Source organism: Dysidea avara, chromosome 14, assembly GCF_963678975.1.
Source record: "Dysidea avara chromosome 14, odDysAvar1.4, whole genome shotgun sequence".
Taxonomy (NCBI): domain Eukaryota; kingdom Metazoa; phylum Porifera; class Demospongiae; order Dictyoceratida; family Dysideidae; genus Dysidea; species Dysidea avara.
This window is the reverse complement of record NC_089285.1, coordinates 4,554,246-4,577,225: the sequence shown is the minus strand read 5'-3', so window position 1 is coordinate 4,577,225 and position 22,980 is coordinate 4,554,246. Positions and strand designations below refer to the sequence as shown.

The following is a 22,980-nucleotide window of genomic DNA, read 5'->3' as shown; positions in this document are numbered from 1 at the left end:
TATGTACTCCACACTATAGGATGGTAGTGTATGTACTCCACACTATAGGATAGTAGTGTATGTACTCCACACTATAGGATAGTAGTGTATGTACTCCACACTGTAGGATGGTAGTGTATGTACTCCACACTATAGGATGGTAGTGTATGTACTCCACACGTAGTGTATGTACTCCACACTATATGATAGTAGTATATGTACTCCACACTATAGGATAGTAGTGTATGTACTCCACACTATAGGATAGTAGTATATGTACTCCACACTATAGGATGGTAGTGTATGTACTCCACACTATAGGATAGTAGTGTATGTACTCCACACTATAGGATAGTACAGTTCACATATGGGATACAAGGCTGGCTCATTCAGTGATGATATTAACTGGTCACAGTCAGTCAGTGACTTGTGTACGATGGGGAGGAGAGGGACTGATATATACCTCATCACAAGATAGGACCGTGAAAGTGTAGAGAGAGTGTGTGTGTAGTGTGCGTGTACGTGTGTGGTGTGTAGTATTTGCGTGTGTTTGTGTATGTATGTCTGTGCGCGTGTGTAGTGTGTTTTGTGTGTGTATTGTACTAGTGCATGCGTGTGGTGTGTGTGTGTGTGTGTGTGTGTGTGTGTGTGTGTGTGTGTGTGTGTGTGTGTGTGTGTGTGTGTGTGTGTCTGCATGTATTAATTATCCATACCCACATTACAGATTTGACATATTTCCCCTTCCATAGGAATATTATGTAGGACACTATCAGGACATGGTCACTGGGTTAGTGGTGTTGGATCATGTGAGCTCCTGTCAGGTGAACACACTATGTCTCGACACTGACTATGTGTTAAGGACTGGACCATATGAACCAGCTAATGACAGACTGTCTAAACCAGAAGGTATCAAATGGTACGATAGTACTGTTTAAGTAGGGATCGTGGTGAAAATTTTGCGTGCCACCCAAAATTCTGCCTTTAAAAATCATTCTAGAGACATTTCATGCGACGAAAATCACCTTTACGGAGTAGTACTAGTCCATATAATAAACAATACAGCATTAAACATAACAAAACACTCACAGCTGGCCGGATACAGAATTTTTAAAAATCGCTAAAACTTTTAGACTCACTGACCACAGTTGCAAAACTAGAGGCCAAATGAAGCAACACACAGCTACTATTTTATGCCACAATAACAAACTCACCAGTGGGATGTACCTTTTGGGGTTCCGATGATTGTAGGCCCTCTGCACCTTGTCTTTTCTTTTACCTTTAATCAAGCTGCTTGTCTTCTTCATCCAACGTAACCATATCGAGGCGTTAATTTTCCGTATCAACACTTTCTTTCAGCAACATATATAGACACCACAGAATTATTTCCGAGATAATTTCAGAGCTTGACTTCAGAAGCGCTTCAGTTCTGGCGCTACTATAAGACTAGATGCACTGTATGTGCAAGTCTGCGATTAGGATCCTGTTCGTGATAGGTTTATGACTCGCCCATCAATTAAAGATCTATGTGGACTACTAGTGATAGAGTACGGAGACCACATCTCTTAACAATCTAGTTGTTTACTTAACAGTAAACAAAATGACCTCACCCCTTATTGGTTTAGCTAGCTGCACACCTCTTGGCTGACTCGATATACTCTAATACAACAGTCATGTATGATATTCTAATAGAACAGTAGTTACATTGTAGCTAGCTGTACTACAACAAAAACTAAACAAACTAGTTTTTTTTTTTTAAATTGAAAATGAAGTAGAGATCTATAGTAGTGAAACAAGAGATGAATGATGGTATTACAGCATAGCTCAGTGGGAAAGTCCCTACTTTGGCACATTGGCTATATTTTACTCAATGCCAAAGTAGGGGCTTTCCCCACTGAGCTACAGTATGCTGTAATACCATCATTCATCTATTGTTTTACTACTTTTTGTTGCATAGATCCCTACTTCATTTTTAAATTTACAATTTTTAAAAATATTATTGTGTAGTAGTTCTCTGGCTAGAAATGTTGTATGATCTCTCATGCATATCTGTGTTTATTGGTGAAATGTCTTCAAGTACTGATGGTACATTGGTTATTACCATATTAGAAAGTGATCAGTGAAGAACTACTTGTGTCGGGATGTGATGACTTTACACTGCTCCTATGGCAATCATCCACTGGCAAGAAACCATTGGCTAGAATGACAGGTAGGTACAGTACAGTGAAATACAATATTATTTAAACAGCACTTACTGGAGAACATGTAGTTGACCTTATTATATACACTAACCTAAAATTTCCCATTTGGAGGGTCACAGTTGGCCATAAAAGCATGTGTGGTCACATGTCAGTGCATCTAGTAAGAAAGTGACCTTAGTAATGATGTTGAGTGTTTTAATGTGTGCATTGTAGTTCCATGCTGCATCCATCACAAACCTTCTCCCAACACAAAGTGTGCCTTCCAGCTACACACTAGGTGTCATGTTTGGTTGTACAGTCATGCATGGCAATAATATTATATCACAAATAACAGTATATCATCACTTAGAAATTTTTACGTAATATTTCCTTTGATGTCTGAGGTTACTAAATCCAATAGAAACCTGTGGTGGGGTTACTAAACAGTTAGTAACCTGTGGTCACGCTGGTGATTGTTTACTACTGTACATTCAAAATCGGCAAAGATTAATGGAAGCACCCATGACTTGGTCACCTTTCATGTATCCTCGTTAATAGTGATGTCTGGTTGGGATTTTCCGAATAATGTGACACCATCATGTGGTAGTGTATCGGTTACCAAAAACTTTACAAATCTTTTGTTAAAGGGGATATTTGGAATCTAGATTAAAGCTTTCATTTGGAGTTTCTTGTCATCTGATTCACTAGTGAAATCATCAAATATTTTCTTCGTGTCTGTATAGGCCACTACCTCATTACTCTCTATTGATGTGTGATAATATCAATTAATTGATTATATCATGTATATCATGATTGAGATTAACAAAAAGCTTATGTAGTGATAACACATGTGTATGTGTTATAACCACGTTTTGTAAAATGGCTTCCAACTTAGTACTGCTCCCTACTAGAATTAGCAAAATTTGGCATTATTTTGGTTTCAGAAGTGATGAAAATGGGAAAATAGCGAACAGGAGGGAAGTGATCTGCTAGGTTTTCTCACAGACTTTACCCTACTTGGAAAATACAATGAATCTAACTTACATCTTAAGTACAGTTACGATGAAGAGTTCGCGCTTATTAGTAAGTCAGCTCTGTCTCCGTCAACATCCAAGTCTAAGAAAAAGGAACACTGTATTTCACAAAAAGTCTCTACGCTTGAGGTAGCCAGCATTTTAAGCATTGTGAGGAGTCGATGATGGAATATGAGTGCAAAAACATGGAACCATTGGCTACAGTTGACAGTGTTCTGTTTCTTCAACTGCTACAGACACTGGATCCAAGGTACAACAAGGCTTCTTTTCATGCCCACTTTACTCACGTATTGTTACCTGCCAAGTAAAAAACTGTTAAGGTGTCCGTTGCAGGTTTGTTGAGTAATGCTAGCTGCTGTTCATTGACCACAGATATGTGGACTGGGTGCCATTGCCGTTCCTATATGGCTGTGACTGCTCGCATAGTGATGAATGGAAGATGAAGAGTTTTTGTCTTGCAAATTGTGAGATTACAGATTCCCACACTGCTGATAACATAGCTACTAAACTATCAGCTGTTATGGTGGCAGTATAGCACTGGAAACCTTAGATAAAGTAGTTAGAAACCTTACCAAAGATTTACTTAACTAATTACTTTATCTCATTAGGTCATGTCATATGGGGCTGGTTTCATCATAACTGCATGACACAATCCCTGAGGGTACACATGAAAAATGAAAAGTTGTTACACGTTTACTTCACCATTTGTGTGTTACAAGTCACAACATTGTTCATATATTCATAAATTATTGATGTGATACATACAAAATGAAACAAGAATTTTGATATCACACTGACTGACTGCTGAGAGATGAGCAATACTACCACCTAAGCATCTTGGGACAAGTGTACACATGAGGAGTTAGTAGTAGTCTGCCTGTGTAGCCAGGCATCACCACCCAAGTTGAATGCAGTGAACACCTGTAAAGAAAGCAGATAAATGTTGTAGAGACTGCCAACGAACACACCGTAACTACTGACCAAGCTGAGAAGAATGAGTTGTACTACTTCAAGTACACAAGGTTACATCCAACTCTATGAAGAGGCTAAGTTCCTATGCATTACTGATGAATACTCCCATAACTTTGTATATCCAACATATGATACACTACTAGTGCCAAGCATATCTGCCATAAAGTACAGCCGTGATCAACCCTTTGTATGGAAAGTGTACACTGCTTCGAGTGAGGTGGAATTATGGTTACCATTACAGATGACTGTATATCTAAATTATTATACATAGTTTATAAACACTTGCAAAATTGTGTGAGTATTAATTTGGACCACAAAGTTAGGGAAGCCAGTATAAGATGGTCTTAGGCTGAGTGTTGTATAACAACCATTATAGTTAAAGCACCTTTACAGGTTACTAACAATCTGTTGACCTTTACAGAAATAACTGGCAAAGAACATCACCAGATTGGCTGGTAATAAACCCATCCAGCCCCACAATCAAGTTTCTAGTTCTTGAATTTTAGTTCAGCACATAGTAGCAGGACAGTCAAATTGATTAATACTCAATGATATACTTTATATACACACACTACTGACAAGCTCTACCTCTTTTAGAGCACAAGGAGGTTGTATTCCAGCTGATCTGAAGACCATTAATAGAAGTTTACGTTGTGGTGTAATTCTGCCATGTACATTGTCATGGATGTGAGAACAACTACAGCTTTAGTGTCTGCACTGCCTCATGAGCATTTGCCATCTTTTAGTTATTGCCTGAGTTGAGAAAGAAGCTAGGAAAGAAGAGCGTATTGTTTGAGAATTTACTGAACAACATTGAGCACTGTTGAGAAATAAGTCTCACACGTCTCTTCATGCTGCAGCTTCATGTATCACATTACACACCTTCTTGCTCACAATAATATCACGTAGAATGAAATGTAGTGGTTACTGTAGTCTGCCATATAATGCTGATTCATTCGCGCACAAGTTGCTCCACGTGCTTTCGTGGTTTTGATAAACAAGTAATTCTTCAAATTGATGTTTCTATCGACCTGTTGGATGAAATACAGCGAAATTCTATAGCAATACAGATAAATACTAACATTACAAATCTATGGATTCACCATTTTGTTATCTTTATCGTGGTGGGTGATGGCGGCTTTTCCTTCCTGAGGAAGAGGGGTTCAGCTGTATCTGTCAGGCCTGTAGGGAAAAGAATCCATAGAATTGTTACTACGCTTTTACTAATCTGGTGTGTGAAGTCTTGTTGGTGTGTGAAGTCTTGTTGGTGTGTGAAGTCTTGTTGGTGTGGGATGCGTAGCGCATTGTAAACATCAATTAGAAGTAAGCGGCGATGGCCTATCACTGCCCTGCCATCATGTACATAGCGGCTTGAAAATCACTGTGATGACTGTAGTCAAGATTAGTACTAAGCATAACTCTTAGGAAAGTTGTAACGTTTCACACAGCTATGTAATGAGGGCCTGCAAACTTTTATTATATGCATGGGTTAGTGCTATACCGCCGCCTTATAACTGAATGGAAACTGGACACCAAAGTTATTGAAATCACCACTGATATGTTACAAGTGCTGTGGATAGCTTGGAGTTTACTCACTTCGGATGTACTGGCCATACCCTCCAGCTGAGTATTACTAGGGGACTACAGCTCGGATTTGTTTCCCATGTACTGGGGTGTGTTTGTAAACTTGTGGAACATTTTCACAAGTCAACTGAAGCCATGTACGTACACTGCATTCTTCATGGACTTACCAGTGTCCTCCTTTGTGTCCCATTCATCTTACAGCGAAAAGTGTTAATTTGGCAATAGCATGTGATGGCTTCCCTTCATAACAGAAATCATCCGTATTTTTCGTAGTGGCTATTTTGATTGCAGAGGTGCTTTTTGAACAGCTCTTGATTCGTACTGCTGTGTACATAGCTGACAACGAAGCGTAATGAATACTTCACTTTTCAGACAATAATTGATATAACTGGGGTGCGCAGCACCATTTATTTCGGTCAGTATGTATGGATTACAGTATGTATGGATTACAGTATGTATGGATTACAGTATGTATGGATTACAGTATGTATGGATTACAGAGGTGCTTTTAATACTCACAACACCAGGCGATGTCGAGTGCCATAAAATTCAAACCCACACGTGATCATAATTCAAAACCCACAATTGAAAATATTATTATAAATTCTTTAGACCCGAATAGCTTATGACAAAATCCAAATAGCTAGTGTTTTGATGAATGTCCACACACTTCCTTGTTGTAATGGGAAATTACTTTCTTGGCTAACTTGAGTAATTGTGGTGGAGGATTAAACTCATAGTATGGCTTTTCCTTTGATTTAATTTCACGTACACCAATGATGAAAGAGTTCTTTGTAGTTGTAGCTTTCCTCTGTCATCACGCTTGATTTATGTATAACAGAAAAGACACATTCTTCTCTAGCATTTGAATGTGGAATAGTTAAAACAACTTTAGCAACTTTTCCAAGTTTGTGGAATCTCAAAATATCCATTCCTGGAATTTTCATCTCACATAAGGAACTCCATATTGTATCCATTCTATAGTATGTTTTCTTTTTGTTGCCCTTACCTACCTCGTAACATATTGCACCATCCCGAACAGGCTGTGGTATTGCATCTCTGGGCAAAGCTTGATAGTCAAGATATTCTTTATTTAAATCATCCAATTCAGTATTTGTAAACTTTAAAATTTTAGGGTACCCTTTTATGAAAGTACAAACCATTACAAGGTCACTTTGTTCCTTGACCTCAAAATCAACAAACTGACTATCTTTGACAAGATTTTCGTTCAAAGGAAAGCACTTTATAATATACAAAACAGCTGATGTGTAAAACTGTCGTACAGATAAATAAAACTTCCTCACTTTTCGATCTGTAATGTCTTCACTTTTCAATATTTTGTTAATCTCTGATGATGTTACAATACCATAAATAGGTTGGAGTCCTCAACTTGTTGATTCCTATCACTGCAGGGAATTTCATGCTGTTTTGTTAGCAAGATCGCCTTTTTCATTTGTGCGTGGGCGGAAAAGCTGCACATAAGAAAAAGGCAGTCTGAGACTACATTTTGAGTGTAACAATAAATTGTTTTTGTGCAGGTGATCATTTATTTTATGCGTGTGAGCAGGTGAATGACTCTAAATGTGGGTGTCACCCATGGAATGTGGGTTTCACCCGTGGAATGTGGGTGTCACCCACGGAATGTGGAAGGTCTGTATAGTGTAATATTTTGTGGACCAGAAAGTTAAAGTATAGAGAGGGGTATAAGATATTTATCTTAAGGTTACGGGATACTGTAAACCCCACATGTACACTATCGATCATTTTTCATGATTAGGGGTTTGATTTTTCTTAATGCATTGTTATCAAATATTTATGCATTCTTAACTTCTCATAAATCGACATGGAATTCAAATGTTGTTATGGAAACATGAGTTGTCCCCATGCCAAACAGTGAAAACTGTGAACCAAAAATCAGACCAATGAAGAACCATGAGAACTTACTAACAATTCTAAGGTTTGAAGAACATCACTTGTGAGGGACTGACAAGAGGATTTGTGAATAATGTGTATAGTTGCTGAAATATGACTACAATATGGCCTAAAGCAAGACACTGTGGTCACAAAATTAATTTTAAATTGATATCACAAGCACTAGAAACATTATTTCTAACAAATGGCTCCGTCAGGACCTAGACAAGAAGCCAGACTAGTAGTCTGTTTATACAAAATGTTAACAACTAGTTTGACAGTCCTGATTTTTGGTTCAGGAAAATATCGCCATTAGTCAGCAAAACTACGCATGCGCTTACAGGTGCGCCAGTTGCTAAGTGTGTTGTATCTATGTTATCTTGTACTGTTACGTGTGTTTTCTTGTACCTTGTAACTGTCCAGTCAGCACGCTATTATTCTCCCAACAATTTAAGCCTGTTACCAGCTGATACACAACACAACAACACCAAGCCTTGACAGTCGCTCACTATCCCGTAACCTTAAGTGGTACTGACATTATGGTTGTTGTTCTGCAAATAAAACATATATAATTGGTAGTGCACATAATCAACAAGTTTTGCTTCTGTCACAGAGGAAACCTGTTCAGAATCTTTAGCAACAATCAGTATCACAATGTACCATTATTTATATCAGTGCATCTCTATTTTCAGGAATCTTTATTATAATAATTTCTGCCCGTCTTTTAATTTTGTGTTTTTATCTATAATTTACTGTTTTTATAACTAACTCCGATGCTCAAAACATGCTGGTCTTGCAACAGCAAATGCCATACTAATACTCACTCAGCCCAACATGTCATGCTCCTTTTGAGATATGCCATTGTCGCCAGCAAAAGTACTCCACAAATATTTGTCTTATAGAGTCACTTCACATTTTCATCTAAGCCAGGCTGCTGTACACTATCATTCTGTATTAACTACTGGCTCAACAATGACCATTACCATCCTAAAACTCATGAGTAATAGCCAAATTGTTGGATCACATGAAGGAAGGTTTTACTTGTTATGATATTTCTTCATGGTAAGCCAAGTAGTAAAAGCACTCAGAGTGTTTTTTGTGGCTTTACCCATATTATATAAAGTAGTTTCAATATCTCAACTTTAATGTACAGGATTTTTTATCCCACACACAAGTAATTTTAGTAACAATGTTTTGCTTACATGGGTACTAATATTAAACGAAGCCACACATGGGATACTCAGTTTTTTTTAGAAAATGAACTTGTCAGTAAACCGGGACCACGCCCACTGGTTTTAAAACATGCTTATCTGTGTACTTAACTCCCATGGTCTTCAGTTTTTATAATATGATGGTTAACATTTCATGTAGTTTGGGTGATGAAGATCATAATATTTTTTCCTACCTGATCCTATCAATGAGGTTGTCACTTGACAATAATTTATTGTAAAAGTGACTCCAAGTTTCTTATTGTGGCAATTAACCTCTGCATCATTGGACCATAACAACATCTCTACATCTGTCACTTGCTTTGCTCCACTAATCATATTCTCTATAACCCTGCCAGTAACAGATGTAACTCATCATTGCATGGTATGACATACCTTCCATAGTGAAACTATGATATGCTAGCCAGCTCGGCAATTGTCCTAGAAATCAGTAGTACATTACTGATCCTGTAGACTCTGTACGTGTGTAAACTGACATACAAATCCAGGTTATTGAAAGATCACACAGTCATATGGCCTTTGTGGTGCTTTGTTACTCAGAGAAACATGGCCATAATACCCAATTATTTTCAGGTGCGGAGTTTTCACTCTTTCTTACAAGAGGTCATTCTATACCAAATCTTGACCCTCTTGGATTTTCGTATAGACATGGACTCTACTAAACTTTATCACACCAAAATTTAGCCCATTCTAATGATCTCCATTTAAGATATGACCACTTAAAATTTTATTTTAAAGTATCGTTTAAATTCTTTACAGTCTCACTTTCCTTTGTTGATGGTTGAGATGTGGTTCCAGTGAGTCATCAACAAACCCATTTGACAGTAAAGCTATGGCTGTTAAATGTTGGATCGATGAAGACTGGCTGAATAGGATATGTAGTTCATGAAGTGCTGGACTCATTTCATGATACTGTGAATAGACGTCTGATCACCAATGTGAATTTTGCTTGGGCCAAATATTTGGTGTCGTCAAAATCAGGACCTGGATACTTAACATTACAAAGCATGAAGAGTGGCCAGCTGAAGTACACGCCACGTTAAATTTTTGATGTGATTTTATGTCTAGTGATTTTTATAATGCTATAATTATACACTATTCAATTCAATCATTTCTCTGTGCATCAGAATGTTTGAATAAAAATTAGTGTTGCCAACCAGTATGGAAAAACCGGTTATTAACTGTTATTGTCTAGGGCAAGCCAATTATTGGCTAAAAATCCTTTAAACTAGTTTTTCCCATCCACTTGGTAAACCATAAATTACCCCTGTTAACATCATAACATAACCTCAAAGCATGTGTAAATATGCAGTTGTAATAACTGTTATTGTAAGGCAGGATGTTGATGGTCACTTAACATGGCTTGTTGAGCACCATTATGTCAATAACCAATATCCAATTATTCACCTTCCAATAACCAGTTTTAGTAAACTCTGCAAGTTCACAGCACTAATAAAAATACAGGTCACTAGGTGGGGGAGGTAATTCCAAAGGCACATTAGGAAATTTGGACCTAACTGATAGGCTGCTAACTGGCATAGTAACATGCCATGGAGCGAATGCAGCAGGTTGTTCTCTTCTAGGAACACGTATGTCCTTTGCCTTCTTGGGTGGTTTGTCAAATTCAGGGTGAGGGCCGTCATTATACCGGGTATGTGAAGGTGTGGTAATAAAATGGTAGTGCAGGATCAATTCGCTTTGAAAATTCACAAACAATTTTCCTCATTCCGAATTTTACTTCCTTGACAGAAAATTTTTGCCAATGCTATCACGTGTCATGCTGAAGAAGTATCCATCATCGTCTGTACTGCTTGCCCTTGAGTGTTCCAATGGTTTCCTACTGATAGTACACTCCCATCTTTGCCATTCTCAGCCTAACAAGTGCTATCAGGGTCTCCTTCGAAAAGCCTACTGAAATTTACCACAAATAAAACAGAGTATAGGTCTAAACTGACTAATAAAAGTATTTGATGCCTGTTCACCACTAGTAGACTAAAATCATATCTTTATTATACCATCAGATCTGTCAGTATCATCTGGAGAAATTGATATTTATACTTGCAAGATGGACAATCCTCTTTCATTGCTGGCGAAGTCCACATAATCCTGATATACCTTTCAAAATCATATCCTTTGTTTTTCATGAATGTTGCAAGCTTAGGACTGAACAAATGTTCAGCATTTACCACCGACTGTTTCTGTGAGCCTATTAAGGTTGGATGTGTTGGACCAGAACTGGGATCACTGAGTGCCTCTGTAAATTGCTCTAGTTTCAGCTTTGCTGGTCCACCACTACTGGCATGACTTGCAATACGCTACAATTTAAATATACCATATTGTCATGAGCACACATATTTCTAAGTTTCGTTGATTAAGTGTGCCTCGTCTTCTCTTTCAAAAAATACATCATTTGTCAATGGAATTCCAGGACATACATATACACGTTAAATAATATCCTTTACCTTCAAATTTTCTGACTTCATGTGCATAATGAAACTGCCAAAACTGATCGTAACTTGTCTCCAATGCTCCTCTTTACCTAAATTTGTTATATCCATGAGTATCAGACATACATCATTTACATGTTTTAGCAGGTACGGTAATTATTCACGCATCAGAGTATCGGGATGTATCATTGCATATCGTACCTTCAATACATGTATGATATTCATAACCTGATGGCACGACCCTGGCCACAAGCATTCTGCAATATCTTTCATGTCGATGTCCTGTCCCATCCATCCGTTAGTATCACGAAGAACGTGCTGTGGAACAATCTGACCTTATCTTCTGTTGATATCATACCATCTGGTAGTTGTTCTATTGAAGCTAGATGTTAGATGCAATTTGCCATGAGCAGTAAAACTCATGTTTGGGTGTGATTATTGCCAACATTCTGCATACGGACATTTGCTGTACTTATTACAAACCATACACCTACACAGACAGCGGACGAGCCGAAGTTATACACACACACACACACACACACACACACACACACACACACACACACACACACACACACACACACACACACACACACACACACACACACACACACACACACACACACACACACACACACACACACAGAGTGAGTACACTGCAAATAAATGATGTGGTATTCTTACCAACTTTGGTGTTTGTCATATGCCTGTTTACCCATGTATGTTGCAAGAGATACCTACAAGTGGACAAAATAGCAAGTGAAGTGTGTTGTTAGTTTCTCACTCATGTGCTCACACTTACTGTGCATGTCTGCTTTTACAGAAACATATGCCATATCAGTTTCAGGTGCTGCATATCCTGATGAATGAGAAACCAAAGCAACAGTGATCACAGATCGTCCATCTGTTATTTGTGGTATTTCTTGGGAGAAACCAAATTAGCTTGAAGATTTTTATGTTGCGTCTGACAGGACAAGCTTAAAGTTTCATTAACATAATTATTTCATCTCACATTTTCACATCACCATGCATAATGGGAGGTTCGGCTGCATGAAGCATCCTTTACGTATTCTACTTCCTTCCTTCCCGCCATGTTAGTGAAGGTATCCGAAATGCTGTGTAACGAGTTGAACATAGCTGACAATGAAGTGCTATGGATACGTCACTTTTCAGATGATAATCGGTGTGCGCAGCGCCATTTTAAATGTAGTATGCGTGAGTTTACGAAAAAAAGATAACAAACAAGTACACAGTAAAATTTGGAATTTTCAACTAGAGTAGGGACCATAGCGCATCGATAAAAAGTACTGAAACAAGTTGGAGTAGTCCATGATATTAAATCACAGTAAAACAATAAGAAGTGTTATATCCCTACTGTGCATTTCCATTCTGGTATCTTGAGCACAGTAGGGATATAACACTTCTTATTGTTTTACTGTGATTTAATATTGTGCACTACTCCAGCTTGTTTCAGCACTTTTTATTGATGTGCTATGGTCCCTACTCTAGTTGAAAATTCCAAATTTTTCTGTGTACTTGTAAATAATCAACATTCTTCAGTGCCTACATTTTGAGGATTAGCAGATATCCATAAAAATATAATAGCTATCACATCAACATTTGTATAGTACGCTTTTTGGTAGGAGGGACGGGGTAAGTAAAAAGAGTACTCTCTGTATACTTGTGAAAATGCTGATAATTATGGATGACCCCTTAACTACATGTATTGTACAACTGATCTAAACATATTGTAATGGTAATAAAATATTTGTTATTCCTGACTGTAGGAGGCATATGTTGTAAAATAGCACAAAGCTTCCAGTAAAGTGTGATGTCATTAGATGTCATGATGCTTATTAAATAAGGAACCGTATGTTGTTGTCTGTTGATCGTATTTGGCTATAAACAATATAATAGGGAACATCATGTATCTAGCTTCAAAATGACATTATTGCAACTTGTTCACGACGAGGTATCGTTAAAGAGCACGAATACACTACTTCTATCTCGTTTCTGGGTGACTGATTTTAATGAATATTGAGCATGAATTTATACAACAACATTATAATTAGTACACACCAATTACATCATAATATAATAGCTCATATTAATGACACTCCAGCCACAAAAATATAAATAATTAAATATAACTAAACAACACAGTCACAGCATTATTCTTCATGAGATCGTTGATTTTCTTTCTAGCGACAATTGCTGGCTTTCTAACAGGATTAGTTTTAATAAAGTTGTCCCCTCTATGCCCAGCATCTTGAGGTCTTGTGATATCCTTACTTGATTTCTCAATTTCACCAGTCCCATTAATCTCTCATAATACCCGCCTTTCCATGGAACCAAGGCTGTAGTGAATTGCCATCTGACTCCACACTCTGAGATGTAATGTCTCACTTCCTCATCCAACATCACCTGATGCCACTGTCTATCTATTGCAGTCTTGACTACCTTGAACTGTGGCGCATTATCACAAATAATTAACTGTGGTTTTCCCCTTCTCGCCACAAACCGTCTCAAACATGAAAGAAATTTGTCAGGAGTCAAATTCATTACCCACTCGAGATGGATAGCACGTATGGTCAAGCATGTAAAAAGACAGACCCAAACTTTAACTACTTCACTACCTTCCTTCACAAGTAGAAGACCCAGATAATCAAGCCCAATATATTGGAAAGGTTTTGATTGAGCTACTCTTTCTTTAGGCCATGGTGGAATTCTAGGAAGGCTGAATGATGGCCCTTCTTGTCGTCGACACCAAACGACGAGAAAGAACTGTCTTAACCTCCATCCTTCCTTTCAAAATCCAATATTCATGTCGTAAAGATGCTAGTGTATGAGACACACCACAATGAATCAATCGTTCATGCACATATTGAATCAACAACTGTGTGAAATGTTCACGTCTTGGTAAGAGTTTAGGGTACTTTGCCTGTTCAGATAAGTTAGCATTTTGTAAACGTCCACAGCACCTCAAAATACCCAAATCGTCTAATTCCAAGCCAAGTTGCTTCTGTAAACAATTCATTTCTCCCTTTCGAATGGCAAAAAATACATCAGAAAATTTCCTACGTTGTACTGTATAGGCCCACAATAGCAAAACAGCTTGAATTTCGGTATAAAATACTGATTGGTCCATCATATCTTTAAAGATTTTCTTCAAAATTGCACATTTCTGTAATCCCTTCTCCTGAGAGCACTTATTCAACACACGTTTCTTAATAAATTTCAAACGGATGACAGTGATACAGAGTAACCTCCACAATGAGGAATACTTTGTCTCATCAATCCCCAATGGAGATAGAGTTGAATCCTTTTGTCCTTCAGATACTAGATTGGCAGTTTCATATAACACTTGAGATCCAACATTCTGGGGATCAGCAAGAAATTCCTTTAACTTATCTGGTGAAAGGTCTGGTATGTTCCATACAGGCCACTTAGTCTCGTCATATTGCAGCCAATGTGGCCCATACCACCAACGACTACAATCGGTGATCTCGGAAACACTTAATCCCCTAGTAGCATAATCAGCGAGATTCTGATCAGATGGGATGTAACTAAATGTAAGATCTTCTCTTCGAATCTCATTCAATCTATTTTGGACAAATACAGGCAGTTGTTTAGTTGACCGTATCCAGTGTAACACACATTCAGAATCAGTAAAAACTCTTCTGTTACATATTGGCAACTTCAACTCATTCATAACAAAATTCAGTGCTCGCATTCCTATCAAAACTGCTAGAAGTTCTAGTCTAGGTATAGTAACCTGTCTACGAGCATTTCTGTAATGATTTGCATCCAATGGAGCAAGTCTAAGCTTGGAAAAAATTAAATTCACCTTTATCGATTCATCACTAACAATTCTCAAATACACAGCTGCTGCATATGCTTTAACCGAAGCACCTCAAAATACCACTAACTGATAACTAGCATCATTCTTAGGCCATCCAACATATCTCGGTATCTGTAAACTAGACAAATTCTGCCAGTTACTAGTTAATCCTTCCCACTCTTGTGAGAGTGACAGTGGTAAGTCTTCATCCCAATTAAACTTGTTTGGAGCCCACAGCTTCTGCAAAAACATCTTCCCAAGCAAAACAACAGGACTGACTAGACCCAAAGAGTCATATAATCTAGAAACATCACTCGGCACTTGTCGCTTACAAACACTTACTTTAACTTCCTTGACACTACTCATTGTAAAGCTAGGAATTTGTAAATCATCATCTTCCCTGTTCCAAATTAATCCAAATACTTTTAAGATGTTTCCCTTTGTCCTTTCTCTTTCTGGCAAACAACTCAGAAATATTTCACTATTTGAGGTCCACTCACGCAAATTCATAGAGGCCCTTTCAAATATATTTTTAGCTTCTTCATAAATACTCAAAGCTTCCTCAATTGAATTAGTTCCTACACAGACATTATCAGCATAAATGTTATCAGCTATTTTTTAATCTTAACAGTATGTGAACCCTCCTTCTTAAGATGAAACTTCAATGTCCCCTCTTAAAGAAAAGGACTACATATCATGCCAAAGGGTACACAGCGAAACTTGTACACAGACAAATTCCCTTCAACTTTGTTTGGTGTAGTGGGATCCGTAAACCATAAAAATCTAGTAACATCTCTTTCATGTTCCTGAACTCCAATCTGTAAAAGGCCTTCTCTATATCTGCAAGAATAGCAATAAAATAACAACGAAATCTTAACAAAATACCACACATGTTAGGCAGAGTAATTGGTCCTCGATGTAAACATTCATTAAGACCCTTCACACCCTTTTTCCCTTTAACAGATGCGTCATATACAATCCTGACCTTTGTTGTTGTTTTTAGCGGAGCTACAACAGGATGATGGGACAAGTAGTGTTTCCTGTTATTAACAGTGGTTTTCTGTTCCTCAATCAACTCAATAACACCTGCCTCACATTGACCTTTAATTATGTCACAATATTGTTGTAACAGTGAGTTGTCACCGTGACAAAGATTTCATTCTATTATATGCAACATCAAAATTCTCCTTCAAATTAACATCATCAGACTTCCATGGCCAAGTTATAAAATATTGGCCATCACGATAAGAAACAGTGCTGTTAAAATTCTCTAAAGCGCTATCATCATCCTTAACATACAATGAATCACGGATTCCAATAGTATCTAAATTCCAAAGGTCATTATAGGACATAACCAAACAATAGGTAACATCAAGGTCTTTGGTTTCTTCATCAGTAGGATCTGGGTATTTACCAGTAAGTATATATCCTAATATAGATGATAACAACAACAATCCTGAAGGTAGGACAATTCTCTCACGATCCATAACATTCCAAAAATAATCTGATCCCAATAAAATTGTCTACATTTGCTAAGCTCAACTGTAAGGGAATGCTGTCGCCAGCTGTTCTGGAACTATAGCCTGGAGAAACTTAATATCAGCTTGTGACAAAGATCCATGCTGAATAGGACTCGTAATCTGTTTAAGTACATTAGCATGTAATAATATCGATGATCCCTGTTTGGTCATAAGGTTGAAATCAACAACATAAGTTTCTAAACTTTGGGCTCTCTTAGTTCCAAAAGTTGATACCGATAACAGTTCTGTTCTTATTGATTGTAAACTCTACGGTATTTCTAAAAATTTCGTGTGCCTCATCTTCTCTTTCAAAAAATACATCATTTGTCAATGGAATTCCAGGACATACATATACACGTTAAATAATATCCTTTACCTTCAAATTTTCTGACTTCATGTGCATAATGAAACTGCCAAAACTGATCGTAACTTGTCTCCAATTCTCCTCTTTACCTAAATGTGTTATATCCAATAATAACCCATGAGTATCAGACATACATCATTTACATGTTTTAGCAAGTACGGTAATTTTTCATACATCAGAGTATCGGGATGTATCATTGCATATCGTACCTTCAATACATGTATGATATTCATAACCTGATGGGCACGGCCCTGGCCACAAGCATTCCGCAATATCTTTCATGTCCCATCCATCTGTTATTATCATGAAGAACGTGCTGTGGAACAATCTGACCTTATCTTCTGTTGATATCATACCATCTGGTAGTTGTTCTATTGAAGCTACAATGTTAGATGCAATTTGCCATGAGCAGTAAAACTCATGTTTGGGTGTGATTATTGCCAACATTCTGCATACGGACATTTGCTGTACTTATTACGGGCCATACACCTGATCTGTAACACAGACAGCAGATGAGCCGATGTTATACACACACACACACACACACACACACACACACACACACACACACACACACACACACACACACACACACACACACACACACACACACACACACACACACACACACACACACACACACACACGCACGCATAGTGAGTACACTGCAAATAAATGATACGGTATTCATACCAACTTTGGTGTTTGTCATATGCCTCTTTACCCATGTATGTTGCAAGAGCTACCTACAAGTGGACAAAATAGCAAGTGAAGTGTGTTGTTAGATTCTCACTCACATGCTCACACTTACCTATCCATAAATGTGCATGTCTGCTTTTACAGAAACATATGCCATGTCAGTTTTAGGTGCTGCATATCCTGATGAATGAGAAACCAAAGCAGCAGTGATCACAGATCGTCCATCTGTTATTTGTGGTATTTCTTGGGAGAAACCAAATTAGCTCTAAGATTTTTAATGTTGCGTCTGACAGGACAAGCTTAAAGTTAAAGTTTCATTACCATAATCATTTCATCTCACATTTTCACATCACCATGCATAATGGGAGATTCGGCTGCATGAAGCATCTTTTATGTATTCTACTTCCTTCCTTCCCGCCATGTTAGTGAAAGTATCCGAAATGCTATGTAACAAGTTGAACATAGCTGACAATAAAGCGTAATGGATATGTCACTTTTCAGATGATAATTGGTGTGCACAGCGCCATTTGAAATGCAGTATGCGTGGGTTCACCAATCATAATAATTATGTTCGTTTTCGTTTCTAGAATTTAACAACTTTCTTACACGTGTATGATCAATCACTGACTTATTATCTCACGTGAGCATAAAACAACATTAAAAGTTCCTACGAATAAATAACTCACAAAATTATCTAACACTCCCGGCGGTTGGTGCACGGAAGTGAGCCAACTCAAAATTACAATTAAAAAAACTCTACATGATAACAGGTGTACAAGGTAACTAATTGCTAGTGTTAAGTCTTCTTTGTTTCTCTCCCCTGCTAGCAGCTGCTCGTCTTCGAGATTGTGTAGAACTGGATGTAGAACCGTGTTGCTCCTCATCAGTAGTTGATACCGAACTATCATTGACTGCATCAAGATTAGTATTCAGCTCAACTGGAATGAGATGTTTGATACTGCGACGAAGAAATTGAGTCCTGTCAGAATTAACTGTCTTGACAATTGCTGCCCTGGTTGTGTCATCTACTCCTGTTAAAAGTTCAGTCACAATGCCTAATCTCCAAAACGCCCGCTTAGTTAATTCATCACGTAGTATGACTACATCACCAACTTCCACTGACTTCACTGCTGATGATCTTGAAGCAGTTGAATGAGCTTCTCGCAAACTTAACAAGTATTGGCGTCTCCATTGATTGGTGAAGTGTCTAAGAAGTGTTTGATGGCGTTTAGCACGTCTTGACAAGCTTTCCGAAGTACTGACAATCTCAAAGTGACCAATATTTGGAATGTTGGCAACCTTCCTCCCATATATCAAATGAGATGGTGACAGTGAGTAGTTGATGCCCTCTGAATCATCAAAGACATATGTGAGGGGTCTTGAGTTGACAACTGATTCAACTTCAACCAAGAGAGTACTTAGTTCGTCATGGGTGAGGGAGGCTCGACCAATACACTTCTTCAAACTACGTTTGACTAAACGGATCATCCGTTCCCAAAAACCTCCCCACCACGGTGCTCTTTCAACTATAAATTTCCAGGTTATATGGCTGGATGCAAGGTGCTTTATCACTTCAGGGGAGCGAATCAACTTCTGAATCTCCTTAGCAGCAGTCTTGAAAGTTTTGACATTATCAGACCATATGGTTGATGGTAATCCCCTTCTTCCAACGAAGCGTCTGAAAGCTAATAAAAACGATTCAGCCGAAAGTAGCTCTGTAAGTTCAAGGTGGACCGCTCTCGTTGAGCAACAAGTAAATAAACATACATACACCTTGGTTTGATTGGAGGACTTATCTTTGATGTAGAGCGGACCCGCAAAGTCAATACCAATGTGGGTAAAAGGAGGGTCGTCAGACACCCTCTCTGCTGGTAAGTCAGGAGTTGTAGTGACATGATAAGGTAGTCCTTCGCATTTTAAGCATGTTACACATCTGCTAATAACTTGTTTCACAATTCGCTTACCCTTCAGAATCCAATAGTTCTCCCTCAGCAGAGTCAAGGTATCATTCACCCCACTGTGCCTTGACCTCTCATGGTATTGCTGAATCAACAAGGTAACAAACGGATGATTGTGGGGCAGTAGAATTGGATTCTTGGCATTTAAAGGCAATGTTGAATTATTCAATCTTCCTCTACACCTCAATATTCCACCATCGAGAAAGAGTGCAAATTGTTTAACAAGAGGAACACATTCACTTGGGCGGTCAGTAGCAAGATGCTTGATTTCTGCTGAAAAAGAGTCTCCTTGTATAGATTTTATCCAATAAGATTCTGACTCTGTTATCTCCTCAGCAGTAGGACTCAAACAACCACTAACTCTTGAAGAAGCATTGCTGCGGATTTGATTACGTAACAGTCTTGTAAACCGAAATACATAAGCAGTAGTGTTTAGCAACTTAAGCAGACTACTAAATCTTTCACAGTCAATCACATCATGTAGCCTAAACTGTGTACTCAAAACGACCAAGGAATGTGAAATGACAGGCACCTCCTTGATTAATTTCAGGTTAGCTTCTTCAACACTGCTAAGACTTGTGGTATTTGGCCACTCGGACTGTGGCTTGCACAAAAATTCAGGCCCAATCCACCAATGCTGGCTATCACAAAGTTCAGAACCTTTTAATCCTCGTGATGGCATATCTGCCGGATTGACAGACCCAGGGCAATGATTCCATTCTTCTGAAAGTGAATGACGTCTAATCTCATTCACCCGGTGACTGACATATTGCTTCCAAGGTTTGTGGTTTCTGATCCAAAATAGCACCACTGTGGAGTCGGTCCAATAGTAACAGTTTAAACTAAGTAAGGAATCAAGTGACTTCTTCACAGTCAAGACCAATTTAGTAAGCATTAGTGCTCCAAGCAATTCTAGTCGGGGGATTGTTTGGTGCTTCACTGGAGCAACACGTGTCTTAGAAGAGACCAAAGTTGATGATACGCTCCCATCATCATAAACTGTTCTGAAATAAACTACAGCGCCATATGCTTGAGACGACGCGTCACTAAACCCATGCAATTCAAACAAGATTGGTACACGGGAACTGTCAAAATAACACCTTGTCTGACCAAGAGACTCGAACTCCTGAATCAATGACTTCCACTTATTAAGAATCTCCCCTTCTACTGGATCATCCCAATTGACATTCTCAGAACACAAATTTCTAAACAACAGTTTCAGCTTAACAACAAATGGACTGAGTAACCCTAAAGGGTCAAATATCTTGGCACTCACCCTAAGAACTGATCGTTTGGTCATTGGAAGACTATGGGCATAGCGTACCAACTCTGACAGGTCGACTAGAAGCTCATCTGATTTACTATCCCACAAGACACCCAAGAGCTTGTTGTGTGGCTGAGATTCAGTGGGGTTCATTAACCCTGTGTGGGACTGAGCATAAGTTTGCTCTTCTTCAGATACTGATGTCAGGGTACTACCATTGTTACCAGCATGGGCCTCTTCAGCTTGTCTTATTCGTTTTAGAAGGTCTGGTGAATTTGTTGTCCATTTTCGTAAGTTAAGTCCACCTTCACTCATAATTTGTTTAGCTCTGGTATAGATCTGAAAGGCCGAAGCCACACTATCAGAACCAGTAATAAGATCATCCACATATAGCCCTTTCTTTATCCCTTCAATTAACTGAGGTTCTATGCTACTGTACTTGTCAAGGTGATGAAGAATAACTGCACCTAACAATGCAGGGGATGGTCTTAAGCCAAACACTACTCGAGTGAAATGAAATTGACGTATGGGACTATCCAGCTTATAGGGATCCTGAAACCACAGAAATCTAAGTACATCACGATCCTTAGGTGCTACGCCTATCATAAGGAAGGCCTTCTCAATGTCAGCAGTAATGGCTATAGGATGGGCTCTAAATCGAAGAAGAACATCAAATAATTTTGGAATTAAGTTGGGACCAGTTTGAAGACACTCGTTAAGAGAAGGCTCAGACTCGTTGAGTTTGGCTGAACCGTCATAAACAATTCGAATTTTAGTAGTGGCTCTCTCCCGGTGGATAACAGCATGATGAGGTAAGTAATGTACCGACTCACCTCTCTTGTTAAGTGTGTACTTCTCAAACTGACCTGGAATTGGTGCATTGACTTGCTCAATTATGCCCTTCTGGAGTTGTTCTTCTATGATACGATTATACTCTGTGAGAAGGTCCGGATTTCTTAGTAGCTTGTGTTGAAGGTGTCTTAATCGATTAAGGCTCAAGGAAAAATGATTAGGGAGGTCACAATGTCCTTCCTTCCACGGTAGCGAAACTTCATAGTAATTCTCATGAAACTGTATGTGATTCGAAAATTCATTTGTCATTTCTTGCTCTGTGTCCACTATTCCGATTGACTCAGTGTCCCAAAACTTTCGTAGCATGTCTTGGACTGGATCCTGAACTTCAGGAATACTAGTTACGTTGGATGTAGCCAAGATCAAATGTGTACAGGTATCACCGGATACTTGAGTGGGGTTGATCGAGCCAGACAAAAGCCATCCAAGTGTGCTATGTATGGCCACGGGACCAGCACTTCCACGACGTACCTCTCCAGTTACAAACTGCCAGTAGAAATCGGAGCCAATCAACAAATCTATTGCTGCGGTATCTGGTCCTCCAGAGAAATCTGCTAGCTCCAAATCTGATAAGTGTGTATACTCTCCCACAGCTGTTACTGAAGGCAAGGTGGAACAAATGGTAGGATAACCTATGGCAGTTATCGAGTGGCATTCATGAACTCCAGGTTTAGACAAATCAATTCTGTACAGCTTGCAACTTTTAGCCTTAAAGTGTTCACCGGATACTTGAGTGGGGTTGATCGAGCCAGACAAAAGCCATCCAAGTGTGCTATGTATGGCCACGGGACCAGCACTTCCACGACGTACCTCTCCAGTTACAAACTGCCAGTAGAAATCGGAGCCAATCAACAAATCTATTGCTGCGGTTACTTGAGTGGGGTTGATCGAGCCAGACAAAAGCCATCCAAGTGTGCTATGTATGGCCACGGGACCAGCACTTCCACGACGTACCTCTCCAGTTACAAACTGCCAGTAGAAATCGGAGCCAATCAACAAATCTATTGCTGCGGTATCTGGTCCTCCAGAGAAATCTGCTAGCTTCAAATCTGATAAGTGTGTATACTCTCCCACAGCTGTTACTGAAGGCAAGGTGGAACAAATGGTAGGATAACCTATGGCAGTTATCGAGTGGCATTCATGAACTCC

At 38.7% G+C, this 22,980-nt stretch overlaps 1 pseudogene; it reads left to right on the top strand.

The window, feature by feature from the left end:
• LOC136243967 (notchless protein homolog 1-like) overlaps nucleotides 1-22,980 on the top strand; it is a 53,141-nt pseudogene that overhangs the window by 15,364 nt on the left and 14,797 nt on the right.